This window comes from Vipera ursinii (assembly GCF_947247035.1).
Source record: "Vipera ursinii genome assembly, chromosome: 3".
Taxonomy (NCBI): domain Eukaryota; kingdom Metazoa; phylum Chordata; class Lepidosauria; order Squamata; family Viperidae; genus Vipera; species Vipera ursinii.
This window is the reverse complement of record NC_139516.1, coordinates 50591575-50604681: the sequence shown is the minus strand read 5'-3', so window position 1 is coordinate 50604681 and position 13107 is coordinate 50591575.

Genomic DNA, 13107 nt, shown 5'->3' with positions numbered 1-13107 from the left:
TAGTGATGATGTTACCCTGTTGGGTAATGAAACATCTGCAAGTAAGCAACAAAGCTCAGAGAACATCAAGAACGCCACATTACACTATGCTTTAAGTTAAAGACAATACATTTAGGCATTGATTGATTGATTGATTGATTGATTGATTGATTGATTGAACTGGATGCTTTTCTTGATGATAGGTTTATTGGCAGAACTCATTGGCAAATTTAGTCATCTGGAAATGATATATTATGTGCTACTTATGCAATAATCTGTGTGGGGAAATTATTTTATTTATTTATTTATTTATTTATTTTACTTAGAAATTTTATTTATTTTATTTAGAAATTTTATTTGCTACCCATATTGTACCCAACAACTCTGGACAGCTTTTATTATTAGGAAGTATGTGTTATCTGTACTGAGCATTTAATACACTATGATATTAAGAAATAGTCCACATACACAGTTATTCAATAGCAAACACTCACAACTGAGACAGATTAGATCAGGATCCCCAGCCCCCAGGCTGTGGCCCATTGGGAACGGGGAGGGGCACACAAAGCTTCATTTGCACATGTGTGGGATGTAGGATGAGCACATGAAACTTCTCTCGCCAGTGCTAAAACTGCCAAATCCTCCAGCACTGATCCACAGAATCAAAAAGTTTGGGGCCCCTTGGATTAACAAGGACTCTATTACAGTACAGGTAAATAGCTTGAGAGGTAAGGCAGAATAAAAGTAAAATATCTGGATCTGAGGAAAGGTAGAAGAACAGAGAAGAAAGGGAAAAACAAATTTTAAAACTGCAGCTGAATAAATCTGAAAATTTCTTTTTACCTCCAAGCAAACCTACTTAAGCCTATTTTATCAGAGGAGTAAGACAAAACAGCAGTGCAGGCCTCCCCAACCACTCTGACAGGCAGAGATTGTGCTTTTATAAAATTCATTGGCTGGCTATATTAATATCTGAGAGCCCATCATATCACTCAATTTGCCCCTTTAGGTTTCATCATATATGGAAGAAAGGATACAGCACTGTTTCAGACCTTGTAAAGCCAGAAGCACCAAAAACAGCATTAAAAATCACTCAGGGTACATGATTCAATTCAACACTTCAGACTGCCCCATGAATTCATTTTGAGGCATCAAAGTGAATCACCCTTTCAAGCCTTCACATAGTCTTTGAAAGGACATCTGGAAGCTTTGTTGCTTATAAAATTTACTGATGAGCAATAAAGTTGGCTCAGAATATATGAAAATATGTATACTCAGCTAGAAGAATCAGAAGAGATTAACAGAACCTGCACAATTTGAGGCCCTCAGTATATATTATGATGCACAGCTGGCCCAGAGGTTAATAGAGATGGGCCAGAAGTGGAATCACTAGTGTAGTGGAATTATTAGCAATTGCGATTGTAAGCTTATCCAGGAAAGTAACCTTGTGGACACAAAATAAATAGTTCTAATAGAAGAGAAGAGAATATATGTAGCATTTCCTGCATCAGATGAGGACAGCACATTTTTCTCCTTCTGTCCTGACCACTTTTTAGAGAGGCAGGATTGAGAGCATGTTAAGCTCGCTTCCTGGTATTCAGGATGCTGCTTATAAGCACTATGTGTTTAGAGCTCAAATCATTGTTAGAGACCCCACTTTACAATCTGTTTCTGTTGCTCCCCTCGAAGCATTTCTAGCAGCGCTACCCAATTCTGTAATAGCTTTGTTCTCGATGCCATCCGTCTGGTAAACTCACAAGATTCATTTTTCTCGCTATGCACATATATACATAACCTGAACTAGACTGTTGTTTCTCTGTGTCATATAATATATGTGGGTATATGCGTAATTCTGTATTTATTTATTTATTTTTGTCATATTTATGTAGTATATATTGGAAGTGGTGACCCTTTGAGAGCTGAATGCAACGAAATTTCATTTTAATGTATGCCGATTAGTGTACATTCAAAGTGACAATAAAGTTATTATTGTCACAGGGCTGAACTGTGGAGTCCTTCGTGGTCTCTGAGCTTGGTTGTTTGCTTGCAGACATTTCATTAATATATCAATTCATTAAAATTCATTAAAAAACTAACTAAAGAGAGAAGCAACCTAGAACTAAGGAGAAATTTCCTGAACAAAAGTTGGAACAATTAATCAGTGGAACAACCTGCCTCTAGAAGCTGTGAATGCTCCAACACTAGAAGTTTTTAAGAAGAGACTGGACAGCAATTTGTCTGAAATGGTATAGGGTTTCCTGCCTGAGCAGGGGGTTGAACTAGATGACCTCCAAGGTCCCTTCCAACTTCTTCTTCTTCTTCTTCTTCTTCTTCTTCTTCTTCTTCTTCTTCTTCTTCTTCTTCTTCTTCTTCTTCTTCTTCTTCTTCTTCTTCTTCTTCTTCTTCATAATCATCGTTGTTGTTGTTGTTGTTAAAATAAAATAAGTGTTTCTATCTAGCCATTTTCTCTATATCTACCTGTAGGAATCTATTGTACCACAGTATATGTTTTCGTTTGATACATAATTTAGATAAATATTTTCTACATGAGATATTTTGTCTTTCAAGATTCAGGGATATTTAATTACTCTTCAGTATCCATTAATCTTGATGTTCTAACATATTCCTTTGGACTTACTTTATATGAAAATGTGATATTCTTCCGAAATGATTTATTTCTGGGATACAAAAATGGCAGCTCCCGTCACCAAAGGACCATGATACCTCCCAACAGGAGAAGCACTTCTACTTTGAACCCAGTGACAGTTATGGGGGGGGAGTGAAGGAAGGCAGTTTTCCAACTAAACATTCCAAGCCAGAAAACATTTGGCTGGATTTATTAAGTGTTAGACAGATGAAAGATAAATAAAGTCTGAACTTACTGTGCTGAGAGAGGGGAGGTGTAATTACAAAGAAATGCAGACTGCTTAAAGTGGAAGTCAAACTGTTCTGAGGAAACACTATTCTGAGTGTTATAGAACAAACAAAAGGATTGCACTCAGAAGCTGCTTTTAGTGCAGTGGCTGAGGGCTGATCCTAACACCCTCCTGAACCTGTGGTTGAAGATCCCAACAAACTCTCTGTAGAAGACATGTCCTTAGGATGCAGTTTTTCACCTCATCCTTAGCCCACAACTGAGGAGTTTATATTCAGCTTTAGGTGCTCTGTCGTAAAGTTCTTTTTTTTCTAGAGTCTTCTCCAAACGAGCCTGCAATCAATCAATCAATCAGAATAGAGCTGGAGGTCTTCTAGTCTAGCTGCCTGCTCAAGAAGGAGACCCTATAGTAAGATAAGTGGCTGTCCAGTTTCCTCTTAAAAACCTCCAGTGATGAAGCACCGACAATGTCTGAAGGCAAGCCGTTCCACTGGTTAATTGTCCACACTCTCAGGAAGTTTCTCTAATTCCAGGTTGTTTCTCTCCTTGATTAGTTTCCATCCATTGTTTCTTGTCTTGCCTTCTGGAGCTTTGGAAAATAAGTTGAACCCCTCTCCTTTGTGGCAGCCCATCAAATACTGGAATACTGCTATCATGTCCCCCCTAGTCCTACCCATATATAAATAGTTGGGGCTGCCCTTGAGGACCACCCAGAGGCTCCAATTGGTGCAGAATGCGGCCACGCGAGTTGTGATGGGGGTCTCCCGATACTCCCATGTAACACCTGCGAGCTGCATTGGCTTCCAGTTGCCCTCCGGGTGAGATTCAAGGTGCTGGTGATGACCTATAAAGCCCTAAATGACATGGGTCCAGATTATTTACGGGAGCACCTTCTGCCGGCGTCAACTTCCCATCGTCCTGTGCGCTCCCAAAGAGAGGGCCTCCTCAGGGTGCTGTCGGCCAGGGAGTGCCGGCTGTCGGCCCCCAGGGGGAGAGCATTCTCTGTGGGCGTGCCCGCCCTCTGGAATCAGCTTCCTGCTGAGCTCCGGATGGCTCCCGACCTTCGCTCTTTTTTCCGCGACCTGAAAACCTGGTTATTTGAGCTTGCTGGCCTGGACTAAGGGATTGGGATTTTAAACTTTAGAATTTGTCTTGTTGGGGCTAACTTAACTTAATTTAATTTATTTTTAACTTTGTATACCATGTTTTAACTGCCCTGTACACCGCCCCGAGTCCTTTGGGAGAGGGGCGGTATATAAATCCAATAAAATAAATAAATAAATAAATAAATACTTTTTAACTTATGACCACAATTGAGCCCAAAATTTATGTTGCTAAGTGAGAAATTTGTTAAGTGAGTTTTGCCCAGTTCACGACTTTTCTTGCCACATTTATTAAGTGAATCACTGCAGTTGTTAAATTAGTAACCCAGTTGTTAAGTGAATCTGGCTTTTCCTGTTGACTTTGCTTGTCAGAAGGTTGCAAAAGGGGATCACACAACACTGCATCCATCATAAATGTGAGTCAGTTGTCAACCATCCAAATGTAGATCACATGACCATGGGGATGCTGCAATAGTCATAAGTATGAAAAATGGTCATATGTCACTTTTTCAATGGCGTTGTAACTTTGAACAGGAGCTAAACAAACTGTTGTAAGCTGAGGACTGCCTGATTAATAACAACAACAACAATAATAAAGTTGGAAGTGACCTTGGAGGTCATCTAGTCCTGTAAACATTCTATGACACATTATTGACCATGTTGGAGAACTGAGAGTAGCTACTTTGCTCCTCGTGTGTTCCCTTCTTTCTGATTGCTTGAAACTAGCCTCTTTGGTGTCTGTCTGTCTGCATAAATAGGATCAGTGCTTCACAAAATTCCCATCAGGCATAATATCTCCTTATATACATGGGCACATGCTCTTGAAGAAGAGCATTAAATGTTTTAAGTACATTCAGCAGTTTTTTTGAAAGTCAAATTAAAGTGAAAAAGAAAGATTCTGCCAGTTGTATGATCTGATTCTGTCCCACATGAGTGCCTTATGGCTTTTCCCCTACTTGTGCAAAAAAGGAATTTTGTCAGATTATGCTTTTATTGTTTTTATTACCTTGCAAGAGAGGGTCAATGCCATTTGGCCTATTCCAATGTTATTTCATTTTTATTTCATTTATTATAGCTGCCCATCTCAAACAAGTGACTTTAAGTTGTGAACAATTGTAAAATTAATTAAAACCACGTACAAACATGCGCACATATTAGCTAAGAAAAAATGTACCTGTAAATATCAATATAACAAAGAAGTAGGACCCTTATCACACTTGGGGACCCACGCCTGGACATAAAACCAGTCTTCAAGGTCTTACTAAAGGCCAACAGTATCGGGACCAATCTAATCTCTGGAGAGAGAGTTTTCCAAAGGCCACAGCAGAGAAGACACATCTCCTCTTTCCTTCCACCAGTATTCTTTGATTGACAGGACCAACCTGCTGGACCAAATTAGACAGTTTCAAACAACTAGGAGGAGTCTGTCCTTCAGGTGACTGGTTTCAAATCATTAAGGGCTTTAAAAGCAACTACCAGCATTTTGAATTGCACCTAGAAACACTGGCAAACAATGCTGCTCACACAGTAGGGGTGTTACATAGATCGAATATTCATACTATTTACTACCCCTGCAGACGCATTCTGCACCAGTGGAAGCTTCTGAATTCTCTTCAAGGGCAGCCCTATGTAAAGTGCATTGCTGTAATCCAAGTGAGAGGTCACAAGGTCACAATACATTTTGTGTTTCTGGGAAATACCTTTGGGCACTGCTAGTCATGGCTGCCTATCGCTGGCATGGCCATTCCCTTGTAGCACTTACAGATTTGGGTTACTTGACAGCCAGTGAGAAACTGAGAAAAGTTCTGATAGGTTTTCTCCTTTCAGCATGAGTGATGAGGGACCGGCGCAGAGGATGAGCACTGTAAAGGGCAGGCGAGAATGCTTCAATGATCTTTGGAAGATTAGTCAATCTGACTCTGAAAATAGCCTGGCTGAGACGGTTGTGGTGAATGGCCTTCGGGTAAGTTGGAAATGAGCTCTCTCAAGATGCCATGTGACTTCCCTCCCCTTTCTCCCTCACCCATTCATTGCAGACAAATTATTTTTGGACGTAGATTTACCTGTTTTCCAGAAGATCAGAGTTCTGTTTTCAGAAATATTCTGAGGGATTAGTTTATTGATGCAGAACCCTGACATGCCAGCAACCTGATACTTGAGCAACTTGAAAAATGGCTAAAGATATAGATAGCCAATCTATATTGCTTAAACCCACCCATACATTAAAAAGTGTCACTAGTAAAAAGAAAAAAGTTTTTTTTTCTCACCAAGTGGTGATGCTAGGTGGAAGGATGCACAAAGCCAGGGGAATCCATCATTCACTGTTCTTTGTTTGATCTGCAGTAAATCTCTAAGAATTGTACTGCTCACGAGACTTGGTAGTAAAGCAGATGATCTTGACCATTAGGGTGATGCATATTATACCAGCTTACTTTTCTGCCTATTCAAAGACTAGAAAAATGCACATCACTGTGCTGTAAGGAAGAGGTCTGAATTGTTCAGCCATCTAGCTGAATATCTCTTTTGTTCTGTTTATGGGATCCATCATAAAACCTAATGGAATGCACTAGGAAAACCTGACTTAATAATCCCTAGAAGTCTTTGATTTTGTTTGTGTATATAAAGAGAAGGGGTTCACCCCCCCAAGCTCACTTTTTCTACAAAGCTTTTAGAGGTAACCATTTCAGTCGTTATTGAGGATGAGGCACAGGTTTTTGACTGCTGCTGCTTAATGCCAGGTTGATCAATAATAAAGCTCCTTTTATTTGAGATTTTTTAGTGATGAGTAGGCTGACTTGGCATATTTTATCAAGACTTCTCTGGGCCCCAAAATAGGGAGCGGTCTCCTTCCTGAAATGTGCCCACCTGGGTTTAGGGTATGTCACTAGCTAAGAACCCAGGGCAGAGGAGACGGGATAGTAGTTATTCTCTAGGAGTTTCTGTTGGCCTTCAGGGATGATGCTCCACAAGTCACTGGTTGTGAGACCCTGTTTTTGAAGATATTATTTGAGGTATTGCTACTGAAGGTTGCTACTCTGTTGTGTAGCAATCTCCTTGCCTGAGTTCCTGGACCCTGTCTCAGGGTAGGCTGTGGTGTTCACCAGGCTTATGGTCTTGGAGGACTTCAATTTGCTTTCCCTGGGACCAGCTTTGGAAATGGCTTGGGAATTCATTGCCACCGTCATGCCCATGGGCCTATTTCAGGTCATCCATGACCCAACTCAAAGCAGTATCCAGAAGCTGCATCTGGGACAGAATACAGCAGTTTTGGGTGCCCCTGGGGTTGTCTAAATGCAACACCTCCGCTGTGTGAGCTGTATTGGATGCCAGTTTGTTCTGGGTCCAATTCAAGATATTTAAACTTTAAAATTCTTCCTGGCATGAGCCCAGATTACCTGAGGAACTGTTTTGTCCCAATTACATTGGCCTGTCTCATCCAGTCAGGCAGGAGGTACATGGTGCAAACCCTGTCAATGAAAGAATTTGAACTGGCAGGGTCTAGGAAGAGAATCTTGTCTGCCATTCCTTCCACCCTATAGAACTCTTGCCTCCAAGAGGAGGTTGGCCCTATTCTTCTGGCTTTCTGGAACAATGTTAAGACCTGGCTCTGCCAACTAACATGGGGATCCAAGAACGGAATGCAATCTTGGTGGTAGCTGGTAGCTTGAGGGCATCAATTCAGTCTTTTTAACTTTATTTTTGTATGGATTTTATGGGTTTTTTACGCTGTTTTTCCCCCCCAGAATCACTTAGAAAGTGGGATGGGCAGTGTATAAATCAAATTAATAAATAAATAATGTTCTTCTTTCCCCTTGAGTATGCCAAGAGTGGTATAAACTTCAGTTTTTAAAATATGGATTAAGGAATTGCAATAATCCTTCTTTGGTCTGCAACAGTGATTGTTCCCTGAATTGTTATGCTGAAAGTCTGCAGCCTTATCTTCTAGCCCGTTTGCCCCATATACTGAAGGTTTGGAAAGAAGTAACACAGTGCCACCACTTGGTCTGAAGACAGAGGCAGGAAAAAACAAGACAAAACCAATAAATATACTCTTAAGAACAGATCAAATTATATTCATATATAATGCATATATACTGTAGTACAGGGAGTCCTTAACTTAGCAATGTGTCTGCTAAGTGAATCATGTCCAATTTTATGACCATTTTTTACCATGGTTGTTAAGTAAATCACATGAGATTGGACAACCATTTGTCTGAAATGGTATAGGGTTTCCTGCCTGAGCAGGGGGGTTGGACTAGAAGACCTCCAAGGTCCCTTCCAGCTCTGTTATTCTGTTTAAGCAAATTTGGCTTCTCACACTGACTTTGCTTGTTAGGATACTGCAATGATCATAAGTCACTTTTTTCAGCGCTTTCAGTGCTGGTTGTGAAATTAATGGTCATAATATAAGGAATACCGGTAAGAATACCTGTAAAAAAAGATACAAACAGGACACCCAGATAAGATAGAGGTTTGCAATAATGTACAAGAATAATAATGTACTATAATAATAATGCAATAATGTACAAAAAACACCAATGATAATAATTTTAAAATACCTATGACATTTTCAGGTTTCAACTGATCTAAGTGGATGCATATTCTTTCAAACTGAACTTTGAATCAATGAATTAACCCACAGAATCCTTCTGGGCTATGTAGGAGAATTCCCACATATTAATTGCATTTCCAGAGTCTCACAATCATTTGAGGGGTTAATTTAACCCAGACAAGTTTTCTGCATTCGTGGACAGAACAGAATCAAATGAAAAATGGATTCTTTGCTCTAATTTTGACATACGTATTACTCTGGTTTACGTCGATATGATAAGTTTTTGCTTTTCCTATAGCAAGCTAAACTAGGCTCAGGCTGAATAGTTTATTTATTTATTCATTTATTTATTTTATTCGATGTATATACCGCCCTTTTCCCGAAGGACTCAGGGCGGTTTACAGGGCAAATTTAAAAAATGCAGTATACAGATTAAAATACAATTATGAACAAGCATGTTCAAGAAACCCAGTTATTTTCTTGGCTGTGGACATCAGATAATCATATTAAGCCATAATAAGATGTATTTCATTAGTACAATACTCTATCAGTGCAGTAATTATATTATGCAGATATTGTTCTTTCTGCCGTTTTCTGCTTCTGATCATGATAAATAGGTATGTAGATTAAATGGTGAACACTCTCAAACTAGTGCAGGAGTCAGTTTCATGTGCTTTGGGACAGACTGTCCTAGCTTTGGCCTGAAGTGGAAAAGAAAGATCAAGGTCATATGCTTGTAGAAGCAACACAGCAGATATATATAAATCCAGCCTGGATTTATGAATGGGTAGGCAGATGCCACTTCCCCATTGTGACTCTTCCTCACAGTGTATATTTGGGTCAATTTACAAGAAAAGGGTGGACACATGAAGACAACAGGAAGGAGGGAAATTCCAGTAAATATCCTCTGGCCCTTCTCCATTTTCAAGAATGGGAAGTCACTGAGCTTCTCGCTGCGGGTTTCAGTTTCTGCTTCATGAGGAAAAAGATCCTTTTTTTCTAATCTTTGCTTAATGTTAGATCATTGCAGCAACTGATAAACTTATCTTGTCCCTATTCTGTGCTACCCTTTGTATCAGAGATACGTATTTTTCTCAGCTTCCTGGCAAGAAGAAAGGAATTTGGAATAAGACATTAAGAGACTACCATTGATCTGGACTTGGAGGATGAGCAGGCCTTGGCCTGGATCGGAACAAGCACCCTTGGCCACTGGTGCTCTTCCTCAAGAGGAATTCTTTCTCCAACTCATACTATACTTTCATCTGTATGTTTTGTTGACATTTGAGAGTTCATATGAACTTATATTGAGAATTACAGCTCAGCCTTCAGTTGCTATTTGAAAAAGGCCTGAGGGGAATTTACAACTCCCAACTTATCATGGCCAATTGCCAAGTCTACTGTTAGTCTCCATCTGTGATGGAGAAGATTTTTGGACTTCGGAGTTCAGTCAGCGAACAGAATGACTAAAGCCTTGCTTTGGATGCATCACACATTCCTGCCCTTTCACCTACTGTTCACATTTGCTCCGTTCTAACAATCACATGAATCATCATGCCTAAGAATTGTTTTCCCATAACCTCCAAGTATATTTTTAAATAATAGATATAATCTAACTGTGGATTTGTTCTGTACTCTGACTGTACCTTCAGACGGAGGCTTGTTCCCGTGGAGTTGATAGTAATCTAAACTCTGGAGCTTTTCTGCTGTTTTTATTCTTTGCTGCCAAGCATTTCTTTTCTGCAGACCAGTGCAGATACCTTTTCTATGAAGCTAACAAATGAGGGGTTATTTTGGCAATATCAGCTAAACATTAAATAGCCAAATAAACAATTACAGCTCTAGGGGTACCTACTTGCCAAGGGCTCATATCATACCAAAAGAAGCAATATCCCCATCAAATATTAAATGAACATTTAAAGGCATGTTTTCCTTAAGTAAAGCAAGATAAAAACAAGCCTCCAGTCTCAGCAAAGCTTTTTAAAGGGCAATATTTATTCAGCTTTCATCTGGATTCAGAGCCCATTTCTTTGAGTCTCTTCCCTGTCCAGTGCTATAACTCAGAGCAGTTTCAACAACAGATCTCACAGTTCTCTAAATAATCTCATGAAGTGGGCCTAAGCTTAGTTTTAAGTTTTATTTTGGTACATTATCAACATACTGTTAACCTTTCCCTAATCACTTTTCAGACAACAAGGCTTTTGTGTAAGTCAGCATGTGACAAGAATCAAACTCTAATGTAAAGACCCAGAATGGCAATAAAAATAGAGACATAGTGACCTTTGGCTAGGAAGCAATTTCTCAAGTTTATTAGCCTGGTGAAAGCAGGAAGTCTATTACAAGGTATAGAAAACCTCTGGTAGCTGGACTAATGATAGCATGGCCATGTGGCCTTGTTTTGCCCTGTTTTGTAACACAGATTGCAGCTTCACTAGACAAACATTCTGCTCCAACTTACCCAACCTGGTGTCCTCTATAGGGACTTCCATATTTGCTAAAAATCAAAACCTGGAGTGCTTCTCTAGGATTATGAGAGTTGTATGTAGTTCAATTTATCTGGAAAGCATCAAGCTGGAGAAATCTATTCTGAGCTTTTTCGATGTGGGAGGTATGTTTCCCCAAGACTTCTCTAGGTTTTAAAGATTTTAGGCTAACTTATATTTGATTAATTTTGTAGGATAAGCCTGAATTTGTTCAGGGCAGAAAAGTCAAATGGGTTTGAAGAAAGCAGACAATAATATAGATCAGGGGGAAAAAGAAGGTAGAGCCACCATTTGGCTTTAGCGATATTACTCCTCTTACTGGGCACTGGAGAGGGCATATTAATCAGTTCTTTTCTTTCTTATTTATTGCAACAGGTGAAACCCGTGGACAAAGAAAATCTGCTTAATGGTACATTTTTGAACAAAGTGTATCCTCTGGTTTCCACTTAATTTAAATGTCTTACTCTCATTGAGCTTCAGAATATCAGCCTGAGGGATAATTGTGCCCTGAGATGAAAGATAAATATAAATATAAATATATAGTCAGTCTGTCAATAAAAACTGACAGTGTCCACATTGTTACAAGGGGTAGTTGAGAGGAAGCAAAAATTCCTATCACTATCTCTTTGCAGGAGAGAAAATGCTGTGAACTGAAGGCCTGTTGTGCCTCTCATGTTTGAATACTTTTAAAGACCTCCCAAAGGTAATAACTGTACAAACCTTTAGCAGAGAACTCTCGATTTTGTTTTTTGAGGGCTAAGGGCAAAGACTTGGATGTAAGTTTCTTTTCTTTTGCAATTATAACCCAAACTGATGCTAAACTTGCACCTGTGACCACTGCCTTTTCTTTAGCAGAGTGCAAAGAACCAGGGACAAGAACAGAGGTGAAAAAGATGCTAGCAAGAAAGATTGCCCCAGGCCTTAATATAGCACCAGATCTCACAACTGTGAAAGGCAGAAATGGAGTTCTGGGCCAAAGTGAAGTCTGTCCCTATTTTGGATGGATTTCAGAACAATTTGATGAAACCCTCAAGGAGTGTATGCTTTATATTTAAGTAATGCATACATCTGAGGCCTTCACTAATCCTCCAGAAGTAGAATGGAAAAGGCCAAAGGAAACTGTCATTAACATATAATTTTTGGATGAATCACAAATGAGTTTCTGTGGAGTAAAGTAAAAGGTAAAGGAGTCCCTGAGGATTTTATTCCACTAGTTGTTGCTGACTATAGGGGACAGTGCTCATCTTTGTTTCAAGGCCATTGAGCCAGCCCTGCCCAAAGTCATTTTTGTGGTCATGTGGCCAGCATGGCTTCACAGAGTGCTGTTACCTCCCCACCAAAGTGGTACCTATTTATCTACTCGCATTTGCATGCTTTCGAGCTGCTAGGTTGGCAAGAGCTGGGGCAATGATGGGAGTTCACCCCGTGACATGGCGCTCAGGTCTCCAACCTGGGCTGCCAGCTTTCCAGGTAACAAGCCCAGCCCACTGACCCACCGTGCTGCCCTTCTGTATAGTATAAATAGAATAACAACCAAGGCTCTAACAATCAGAAATCTAAGTGAGCAAGAAAATAACTGAAATGGCACAGAGCTCTGTTTTTATTTCCACCCTGAATCAATGACACACACAGAGAGAGAAAATGTTAGCCAATGCATTTAGCAGCTTTCCCTAATCTGGCATGCTCTATGTTAGGGTTCACATCTTCCAGCCAAGACTGGTCAGACTGAAAGTAGTTGAGAGAGTGTGTGTGTGTGTGTGTGTGTGTGTATGTGTGTAAGATGGATGGATAGGTGATAGATAGATAGATAGATAGATAGATAGATAGATAGATAGATAGATAGATAGATAGATAGATAGATAGATAGGCGGGCGGGCGGACGGATGGATAGATAAGAGAGAGAGATGATATAGACAGACAGACAGACATAGATAATAAATAATGAAAAATGAGAAATCTAGTTGAATAGGCTCTGCCCTTTTCAATTAGCACAAGTATGCAAGAATTTTTCATGTCCCTCTCCTTATCCCCCTGTAACATTATAACTTGAAACAATCTATCAAAAATATCTGGGACTTCAAATTTGTCTTTCCCAAATTGATGAGATTTGTTACTTTC